Here is a 12,014-nt window from a genome sequence, read left to right as displayed (position 1 = left end):
GATATCACATCAGATATGCCATTTTATCAAAGGGTGTAATTACAAAAGGGGAATGTATTTTCAGTCCTGGTGATTGTGATACAGGATGGAGTGGTAATAATTGTAAAGGTATGACTATGATATCACATCAGATATATCAGTTTACCAATGGGTGTAACTACAAAAGGATAATGTATTTTCAGTCCTGGTGGTTGTGATACAAGATGGAGTGGTAATGAGTGTAAAGGTATGACTATGGTATCACATCAGATATGACAGTTCATCAATGGCTGTACTTACAAATGGAAAATGTATTAGCAGTCTTGGTGATTGTGATACAGGATGAAGTGGTAATAAGTGTAAAGGTATGACTATGATATCACATCAGATATGTCAGTTTACCAATGGGTGTAATTACAAAAGGAGAATGTATCAGCAGTCTTGGTGATTGTAATACAGGATGGAGTGGTAATAAGTGTAAAGGTATTACTATGATATCACATCAGATATGTCAGTTTAACAATGGATGTAATTACAAAAGGAGAATGTATTAGCAGTCCTAGTGATTGTGATACAGGATGGAGTGGTAATAAGTGTAAAGGTATGATATGATATCACATCAGAAATGTCTGTTTACTAATGAGTGTAATTACAAAGAAGAATGTATTAGTAGTAATGGTGATTGTGATACATGATGGAGTGGTAATAAGTGTAAAGATGAGACTGTGATATCACATCAGATATGTCAGTTTACCAATGGGTGTAATTACAAAAGAAGAATGTATTAGTAGTACTGGTGATTTTAATACAGAATAGAGTGGTAATATATGTAAAGGTATGACTATGATGTCACATCAGATATGTCAGTTTAACAATGGATGTAATTACAAAAGGAGAATGTATTAGCAGTCCTAGTGATTATTATACAGGATGGAGTGGTAATAAGTGTAAAGGTATGACTATGATATCACATCAGATATGTCTGTTTACCAATGGATGTAATTACAAAAGGAGAATGTATTAGCAGTACTGGTGATTGTGATACAGGATCGAGTGTTAATAAGTGTAAAGGTATGACTATGATATCACATCAGATATGTTAGTTTTCTAATGGATGTAATTACAAAAAAAGAATGTATTAGCAGTCCTAGTGTTTGTGATAAAGAATGGAGTGGTAATAGGTGTAAAGTTATGACTATGATATCACATCAGGTATGTCAGTTTACCAATGGGTGTAATTACAAAAGAAGAATGTATTAGCAATACTAGTGATTGTGATACAGAATGGAGTGGTAATAAATGTAAACGTATGACTGATATCCCAACAGATATGTCAGTTTATCAATGGGTGTAATTACAAAAGGAGAATGTATTAGCAGTCCTGGTGATTGTGATACAGAATAAAGTGGTAATAAGTGTAAAGGTATGACTATGATGTCACATCAGATATGTCAATTTACCAATGGGTGTAACTACAAAAGGAGAATGTATTAGCAGTCCTGGTGATTGTGATACAGAATAGAGTGGTAATAAGTGTAAAGGTATGACTATGATATCACATCAGATATGTCAGTTTACCAATGGGTGTAATTACAAAAAAAGAATGTATTAGCAGTCCTAGGGATTGTTATACAGAATAGAGTGGTAATAAGTGTAAAGGTATGACTATGATATCACATCAGATATGTCAATTTACCAATGGGTGTAACTACAAAAGGAGAATGTATTAGCAGTCCTGGTGATTGTGATACAGAATAGAGTGGTAATAAGTGTAAAGGTATGACTATGATATCACATCAGATATGTCAATTTACCAATGGGTGTAAATACAAAAGGAGAATGTATTAGCAGTACTGGTGATTGAGATACAGGATGGAGTGGTAATAAGTATAAAGGTATGACTATGATATCACATCAGATATTTCTGTTTACCAATGGATGTAATTACAAAAGGAGAATGTATTAGCAGTCCTGGTGATTGTGATACAGAATAGAGTGGTAATAAGTGTAAAGGTATGACTATGATATCACATCAGATATGTCAGTTTACCAATGGGTGTAATTACAAAAAAAGAATGTATTAGCAGTCCTAGGGATTGTTATACAGAATGGAGTGGTAATAAGTGTAAATGTATGACTATGATATCACATCAGATATGTCAGTTTACCAATGGGTGTAATTACAAAAGGAGAATGTATTAGCAGTACTGGTGATTGTGATACAGGATGGAGTGGTAACAAGTGTAAAGGTATGACTATGGTATCACATCAGATATGTCAGTTTACCAATGGATGTAATTACAAAAGAAGAATGTATTAACAGTCCTGGTGATTGTGATACAGAATAGAGTGGTAATAAGTGTAAAGGTATGACTATGATATCACATCAGATATGTCAATTTAGCAATGGGTGTAACTACAAAAGGAGAATGTATTAGCAGTCCTGGTGATTGTGATACAGAATGGAGTGGTAATAAGTGTAAAGGTATGACTATGATATCACATCAGATATGTCAATTTACCAATGGGTGTAACTACAAAAGGAGAATGTATTAGCAGTCCTGGTGATTGTGATACAGAATAGAGTGGTAATAAGTGTAAAGCTATGACTATGATATCACATCAGATATGTCAGTTTACCAATGGGTGTAATTACAAAAAAAGAATGTATTAGCAGTCCTAGGGATTGTTATACAGAATGGAGTGGTAATAAGTGTAAATGTATGACTATGATATCACATCAGATATGTCAGTTTACCAATGGGTGTAATTACAAAAGAAGAATGTATTAGCAATACTAGTGATTGTGATACAGAATGGAGTGGTAATAAATGTAAACGTATGACTGATATCACAACAGATATGTCAGTTTACCAATGGGTGTAATTACAAAAGGAGAATGTATTAGCAGTCCTGGTGATTGTGATACAGAATAGAGTGGTAATAAGTGTAAAGGTATGACTATGATATCACATCAGATATGACTGTTTACCAATGGATGTAATTACAAAAGGAGAATGTATTAACAGTCCTGGTGATTGTGATACAGAATAGAGTGGTAATAAGTGTAAAGGTATGACTATGACATCACATCAGATATGTCAATTTTCCAATGGGTGTAACTACAAAAGGAGAATGTATTAGCAGTCCTGGTGATTGTGATTGTGATACAGAATGGAGTGGTAATAAGTGTAAAGGTATGACTATGATATCACATCAGATATGTCTGTTTACCAAAGGGTGTAATTACAAAAAAAGAATGTATTAGCAGTCCTAGGGATTGTGATACAGAATGGAGTGGTAATAAGTGTAAATGTATGACTATGATATCACATCAGATATGTCAGTTTACCAATGGGTGTAATTACAAAAGGAGAATGTATTAGCAGTACTGGTGATTGTGATACAGGATGGAGTGCTAACAAGTGTAAAGGTATGACTATGATATCACATCAGATATGTCAGTTTACCAATGGATGTAATTACAAAAGAAGAATGTATTAGCAGTACTGGTGATTGTGATACAGGATGGCGTGGTAATAAATGTAAAGGTATGACTATGATATCACATCAGATATGTCAGTTTACCAATGGGTGTAATTACAAAAGGAGAATGTATTAGCAATACTGGTGATTGTGATACAGGATGGAGTGGTAATAAGTGTGAAGGTATGCCTATGATATCACATCAGATATGTCAATTAACCAATGGATGTAATTACAAAAGCAGAATGCATTAGCAGTCCTTGTGATTGTGATACAGGATGGAGTGGTAATAAGTGTAAAGGTATGAATATGATATCACATCAGATATGTCAGTTTACCAATGGATGTAATTACAAATAGAGAATTTTTTAGCTGTCCTAGTGATTGTGATACTGGATGGAGTGGTAGTAAGTGTAAAGGTATGACTATGATATCACATCAGATATGTCAATTTACCAATGGATGTAATTACAAAATGAGAATGTATTACCAGTGCCGGTGATTGACATACAGGATAGATGGTAATATGTGTAAAGGCATGACTATGATATCACATCAGATATGTCAGTTTAACAATTATTGTAATTACAAAAAGAGAATGTATTAGCAGTACTGCTGATTGTGATACAGGATGGAGTGTTAATAAGTGTAAAGGTAAGACCATGATATCACATCATATATGTCAGTTTACTAATGGATGTAATTACAAAAAAAGAATTTATTAGCAGTACTGGTGATTGTGATACAGAATAGAGTGGTAATAAGTGGAAAGGTATGACTATGATATCACATCAGATATGTTAGTTTTCTAATGAGTGTAATTACAAAAAAAGAATGTATTAGCAGTGCGTGTGATTGTGATACAGGATGGAGTGGGAATAAGTGTAAAGGTATGACTATGATATCACATCAGATATGTCAGTTTAACAATGCATGTAATTACAAAAGGAGAATGTATTAGCAGACCTAGTGATTGTGATACAGGATGGAGTGGTAATATGTGTAAAGGTATGACTATGATATCACATCAGATATGTCAGTTTACCAATGGGTGTAATTACAAAAGGAGAATGCATTAGTAGTCCTGGTGATTGTGATACAGAATAGAGTGGTAATAAGTGTAAAGGTATGACTATGATATCACATCAGATATGTCAGTTTACCAAAGGGAGTAATTACAAAAAAAGAATGTATTAGCAGTCCTAGTGATTGTGATACAGGATGAAGTGGTAATAAGTGTAAGGTATGACTATGATATCACGTCAGATATGTCAGTTTACCAACGGGTGTAATTACAAAAGGTGAATGTATTATCAGTCCTGGTGATTGTGATACAGAATAGAGTGGTAATAAGTGTAAAGGTATGACTATGATATCACATACGATATGTCAATTTACCAAAGGATATAATTACAAAAGGAGAATGTATTAGTAGTCCCAGTGAATGTGATACAGGAGGGAGTGGTAATAGGTGTAAATGTACGACTATGATATCACATCAGATATGTCAGTTTACCAATGGGTGTAATTACAAAAGGAAAATGTACTAGCAGTCCTGGTGATTTTGATACAGGATGGATGGGTAATAAGTGTAAAGGTATGACTATGATATCACATCAGATATGCCAGTTTACAAATGGGTGTAATTACAAAAGGAGAATGTATTACCAGTGCTGGTGATTGTGATACAGGGTGGATTGGTAATAAGTGTAAAGGTATAACTATGATATCCCATCAGATATGTCAATTTACCAATGGATGTAATTACAAAAGGAGAATGTATTAGGAGTCCCAGTGATTGTGATACAGAATTGAGTGGTAATAAGTGTAAAGGTATGACTATGATATCACATCAGATATGTCAGTTTACCAATGGGTGTAATTACAAAAGTAGAATGTATTAGCAATACTAGTGATTATGATACAGAATGGAGTGGTAATAAACGTAAACGTATGACTGATATCACATCAGTTATGTCAGTTTACCAATGGATGTAATTACAAACAGAGAATGTGTTCGCCATACTGGTGATTGTGATACAGGATGTAGTGGTAATAAGTGTAAAGTTATGACTATGATATCACATCAGATATGTCAGTTTACCAATGGATGTAATTACAAAAGGAGAATGAATTAGCAGTCCTAGTGATTGTAATACAGAATAGAGTGGTAATAAGTGTAAAGGTATGACTATGATATCACATCAGATATGTCAGTTTACCAATGGGTGTAATTACAAACGGAGAATGTATTATCAGTCCTGGTGAGTGTGATAACGAATAGAGTGGTAATAAGTGTAAAGGTATGACTATGATATCACATCAGATATGTTAGTTTACTAATGGGTGTAATTACAAAAAAAGAATGTATTAGCAATCCAAGTGACTGTGATACTGGATGGAGTGGTAATAGGTGTAAAGGCATGACTATGATATCACATCAGATATGTCAGTTTACCAATGGGTGTAATTACAAAAGGTGAATGTATTAGTATTCCTGGTGATTGTGTTACAGGATGGAGTGGTAATAAATGTAAAGCTATGACTATGATATCACATCAGATATGTCAGTTTACCAATGGGTGTAATTACAAAAAAAAGAATGTATTAGCAATCCTCGTGATTGTGATACAGGATGGAGTGGTAATATGTGTAAAGGTATGACTACGATATCACATCATATATGTCAGTTTACCAATGGGTGTAATTACAAACGGAGAATGTATTAGCAATACTGGTGATTGTGATACAGGATGGAGTGGTAATAAGTGTAAAGGTATTACTATAATATCACATCAGATATGTCAGTTTACCAATGGATGTAATTACAAAATGAGAATGTATTACCAGTCCTGGTGATTGTCATACAGAATGGAGTGGTAATAAATGTAAAGGTACGAATATGATATCACATCAGATATGTCAGTTTACCAATGGATGTAATTACAAACGGAGAATGTATTATCAGTCCTGGTGATTGTGATACGGAATAGAGTGGTAATAAGTATAAAGGTATGACTATGATATCACATCAGATATGTTAGTTTACTAATGGGAGTAATTACAAAATGAGAAAGTATTAGCAATACTGGTGATTGTGATACAGGATGGAGTGGTAAAAAGTGTAAAGGTATAACAATGATATCCCATCAGATATGTCAATTTACCAATGGATGTAATTACAAAAGGAGAATGTATTAGTAGTCCCAGTGATTGTGATACAGAATTGAGTGGTAATAAGTGTAAAGGTATGACTATGATATCACATCAGATATGTCAGTTTACCAATGGATGTAATTACAAATAGAGAATGTGTTAGCTGTCCTAGTGATTGTGATACAGGATGGAGTGTTAATAAGTGTAAAGGTATGACTATAATATCACATCAGATATGTCAGTTTACCAATGGGTGTAATTACAAACGGAGAATGTATTATCAGTCCTGCTGATTGTGATACAGAATAGAGTGGTAATAAGTGTGAAGGTATGACTATGGTATCACATCAGATATGTTAGTTTACTAATGGGTGTAATTACAACAAAAAAATGTATTATCAGTCCTGGTGATTGTGATACAGAATAGAGTGCTAATAAGTGTGAAGGTATGACTATAATATCACATCAGATATGTCAGTTTACCAATGGGTGTAATTACAAACGGAGAATGTATTATCAGTCCTGCTGATTGTGATACAGAATAGAGTGGTAATAAGTGTGAAGGTATGACTATGGTATCACATCAGATATGTCAGTTTACCAATGGATGTAATTACAAATAGAGAATGTGTTAGCTGTCCTAGTGATTGTGATACAGGATGGAGTGGTAATAAGTGTAAAGGTATTACTATGATATCACATCAGATATGTCAGTTTACCAATGGATGTAATTACAAAATGAGAATGTAATACCAGTCCTGGTGATTGTCATACAGAATGGAGTGGTAATAAATGTAAATGTATGACTATGATATCACATCAGATATGTCAGTTTACCAATGGATGTAATTATAAAAGGAGAATGAATTAGCAGTCCTAGTGATTGTAATACAGAATAGAGTGGTAATAAGTGTAAAGCTATGACTATGATATCACATCAGATATGTCAGTTTACCAATGGGTGTAATTACAAACGGAGAATGTATTATCAGTCCTGGTGATTGTGATACAGAATAGAGTGGTAATAAGTGTAAAGGTATGACTATGATATCACATCAGATATGTCAGTTTACCAATGGGTGTAATTACAAACGGAGAATGTATTACCAATACTGGTGATCGTGATACAGGATGGAGTGGTAATAAGTGTAAAGGTATAACTATGATATCCCATCAGATATGTCAATTTACCAATGGATGTAATTACAAAAGGAGAATGTATTAGTAGTCCCAGTGATTGTGATACAGAATTGAGTGGTAATAAGTGTAAAGGTATGACTATGATATCACATCAGATATGTCAGTTTGCCAATGGGTGTAATTACAAATGATGAATGTTTTAAATGTATCACATCAGATATGTCAGTTTACCAATGGGTGTAATTACAAAAAAAGAATGTATTAGCAGTCCTCGTGATTGTGATACAGGATGGAGTGGTAGTAAGTGTAAAGTCATGACTATGATATCACATCAGATATGTCAGTTTACCAATGGATGTAATTACAAACAGAGAATGTGTTCGCCATACTGGTGATTGTGATACAGGATGTAGTGGTAATAAGTGTAAAGTTATGACTATGATATCACATCAGATATGTCAGTTTACCAATGGATGTAATTACAAAAGGAGAATGAATTAGCAGTCCTAGTGATTGTAATACAGAATAGAGTGGTAATAAGTGTAAAGGTATGACTATGATATCACATCAGATATGTCAGTTTACCAATGGGTGTAATTACAAACGGAGAATGTATTATCAGTCCTGGTGAGTGTGATAACGAATAGAGTGGTAATAAGTGTAAAGGTATGACTATGATATCACATCAGATATGTTAGTTTACTAATGGGTGTAATTACAAAAAAAGAATGCATTAGCAGTCCAAGTGACTGTGATACAGGATGGAGTGGTAATAGGTGTAAAGGCATGACTATGATATCACATCAGATATGTCAGTTTACCAATGGGTGTAATTAAAAAAGGTGAATGTATTAGTATTCCTGGTGATTGTGATACAGGATGGAGTGGTAATAAATGTAAAGCTATGACTATGATATCACATCAGATATGTCAGTTTACCAATGGGTGTAATTACAAAAAAAGAATGTATTAGCAGTCCTCGTGATTGTGATACAGGATGGAGTGGTAATAAGTGTAAAGGTATAACTATAATATCCCATCAGATATGTCAATTTACCAATGGATGTAATTACAAAAGGAGAATGTATTAGTAGTCCCAGTGATTGTGATACAGAATTGAGTGGTAATAAGTGTAAAGGTTTGACTATGATATCACATCAGATATGTCAGTTTACCAATGTATGTAATTACAAATAGAGAATGTGTTAGCTGTCCTAGTGATTGTGATACAGGATGGAGTGGTAATAAGTGTAAAGGTATTACTATGATATCACATCAGATATGTCAGTTTACCAATGGATGTAATTACAACATGAGAATGTATTACCAGTCCTGGTGATTGTCATACAAAATGGAGTGGTAATAAATGTAAAGGTACGAATATGATATCACATCAGATATGTCAGTTTACCAATGGATGTAATTACAAACGGAGAATGTATTATCAGTCCTGGTGATTGTGATACAGAATAGAGTGGTAATAAGTATAAAGGTATGACTATGATATCACATCAGATATGTTAGTTTACTAATGGGAGTAATTACAAAATGAGAAAGTATTAGCAATACTGGTGATTGTGATACAGGATGGAGTGGTAAAAAGTGTAAAGGTATGAGTATGATATCACATCAGATATGTCAGTTTACCAATGGATGTAATTACAAATAGAGAATGTGTTAGCTGTCCTAGTGATTGTGATACAGGATGGAGTGGTAATAAGTGTAAAGGTATGACTATAATATCACATCAGATATGTCAGTTTACCAAAGGATGTAATTACAAACGGAGAATGTATTATCAGTCCTGGTGATTGTGATACAGGATGGAGTGGTAATAAGTGTAAAGGTATGACTATGATATCACATCAGATATGTCAGTTTACCAATGGGTGTAATTACAAAAGAAGAATGTATTAGCAATACTAGTGATTATGATACAGAATGGAGTGGTAATAAATGTAAACGTATGACTGATATCACATCAGTTATGTCAGTTTACCAATGGATGTAATTACAAACAGAAAATGTATTAGCAATACTGGTGATTGTGATACAGGATGGAGTGGTAAAAAGTGTAAAGGTATAACTATGATGTCCCATCAGATATGTCAATTTACCAATGGATGTAATTACAAAAGGAGAATGTATTAGTAGTCCCAGTGATTGTGATACAGAATTGAGTGGTAATAAGTGTAAAGGTATGACTATAATATCACATCAGATATGTCAGTTTACCAATGGGTGTAATTACAAACGGAGAATGTATTCTCAGTCCTGCTGATTGTGATACAGAATAGAGTGGTAATAAGTGTAAAGGTATGACTATGGTATCACATCAGATATGTTAGTTTACTAATGGGTGTAATTACAACAAAATAATGTATTATCAGTCCTGGTGATTGTGATACAGAATAGAGTGGTAATAAGTGTAAAGGTATGACTATGATATCACATCAGATATGTCAGTTTACCAATGGGTATAATTACAGACGGAGAATGTATTAGCAATACTGGTGATTGTGATACAGGATGAAGTGGTAATAAGTGTAAAGATATAACTATGATATCCCATCAGATATGTCAATTTACCAATGGATGTAATTACAAAAGGAGAATGTATTAGTAGTCCCTGTGATTGTGATACAGAATTGAGTGGTAATAAGTGTAAAGGTATGACTATTATATCACATCAGATATGTCAGTTTAACAATGTATGTAATTACAAACAGAGAATGTGTTAGCTGTCCTAGTGATTGTGATACAGGATGGAGTGGTAATAAGTGTAAAGGTATTACTATGATATCACATCAGATATGTCAGTTTACCAATGGATGTAATTACAAAATGAGAATGTATTACCAGTCCTGGTGATTGACATACAGAATGGAGTGGTAATAAGTGTAAAGGTATGACTATAATATCACATCAGATATGTCAGTTTACCAATGGATGTAATTACAAACGGAGAATGTATTATCAGTCCTGGTGATTGTGATACAGGATGGAGTGGTAATAAGTGTAAAGGTATGACTATGATATCACATCAGATATGTCAGTTTACCAATGGGTGTAATTACAAAAGAAGAATGTATTAGCAATACTAGTGATTATGATACAGAATGGAGTGGTAATAAATGTAAACGTATGACTGATATCACATCAGTTATGTCAGTTTACCAATGGATGTAATTACAAACAGAGAATGTATTAGCAATACTGGTGATTGTGATACAGGATGGAGTGGTAATAAGTGTAAAGGTATGACTATGATAGCACATCAGATATGTCAGTTTACCAATGGGTGTAATTACAAAAGAAGAATGTGTTAGCAATACTAGTGATTATGATACAGAATGGAGTGGTAATAAATGTAAACGTATGACTGATATCACATCAGTTATGTCAGTTTACCAATGGATGTAATTACAAACAGAGAATGTATTAGCAATACTGGTGATTGTGATACAGGATGGAGTGGTAAAAAGGGTAAAGGTATAACTATGATGTCCATCAGATATGTCAATTTACCAATGGATGTAATTACAAAAGGAGAATGTATTAGTAGTCCCAGTGATTGTGATACAGAATTGAGTGGTAATAAGTGTAAAGGTATGACTATAATATCACATCAGATATGTCAGTTTACCAATGGGTGTAATTACAAACGGAGAATGTATTATCAGTCCTGCTGATTGTGATACAGAATAGAGTGGTAATAAGTGTAAAGGTATGACTATGGTATCACATCAGATATGTTAGTTTACTAATGGGTGTAATTACAACAAAATAATGTATTAGTAGTCCCTGTGATTGTGATACAGAATATAGTGTTAATAAGTGTAAAGGTATAACTATAATATCCCATCAGATATGTCAATTTACCAATGGATGTAATTACAAAAGGAGAATGTATTAGTAGTCCCAGTGATTGTGATACAGAATTGAGTGGTAATAAGTGTAAAGCTATGACTATGATATCACATCAGATATGTCAGTTTACCAATGGGTGTAATTACAAAAAAAGAATGTATTAGCAGTCCTCGTGATTGTGATACAGGATGGAGTGGTAATAAGTGTAAAGGTATAACTATAATATCCCATCAGATATGTCAATTTACCAATGGATGTAATTACAAAAGGAGAATGTATTAGTAGTCCCAGTGATTGTGATACAGAATTGAGTGGTAATAAGTGTACAGATATAACTATTATATCACATCAGATATGTCAGTTTAACAATGTATGTAATTACA

At 33.5% G+C, this 12,014-nt stretch overlaps 1 protein-coding gene across 1 annotated transcript in view; it reads left to right on the top strand.

Annotated features, from left to right (window-relative positions):
* The window catches only part of LOC144341636 (uncharacterized), a 57,674-nt gene that overhangs the window by 30,015 nt on the left and 15,645 nt on the right, over positions 1-12,014 (top strand). The window lies entirely within an intron of this gene.

The sequence above is a fragment of the Saccoglossus kowalevskii genome, chromosome 9 (genome assembly GCF_978046115.1).
Source record: "Saccoglossus kowalevskii chromosome 9, keSacKowa6.1, whole genome shotgun sequence".
Taxonomy (NCBI): Eukaryota; Metazoa; Hemichordata; class Enteropneusta; family Harrimaniidae; genus Saccoglossus; species Saccoglossus kowalevskii.
The sequence above is the reverse complement of the archived record's forward strand: the minus strand, read 5'-3'. Positions and strand labels throughout refer to the sequence as shown.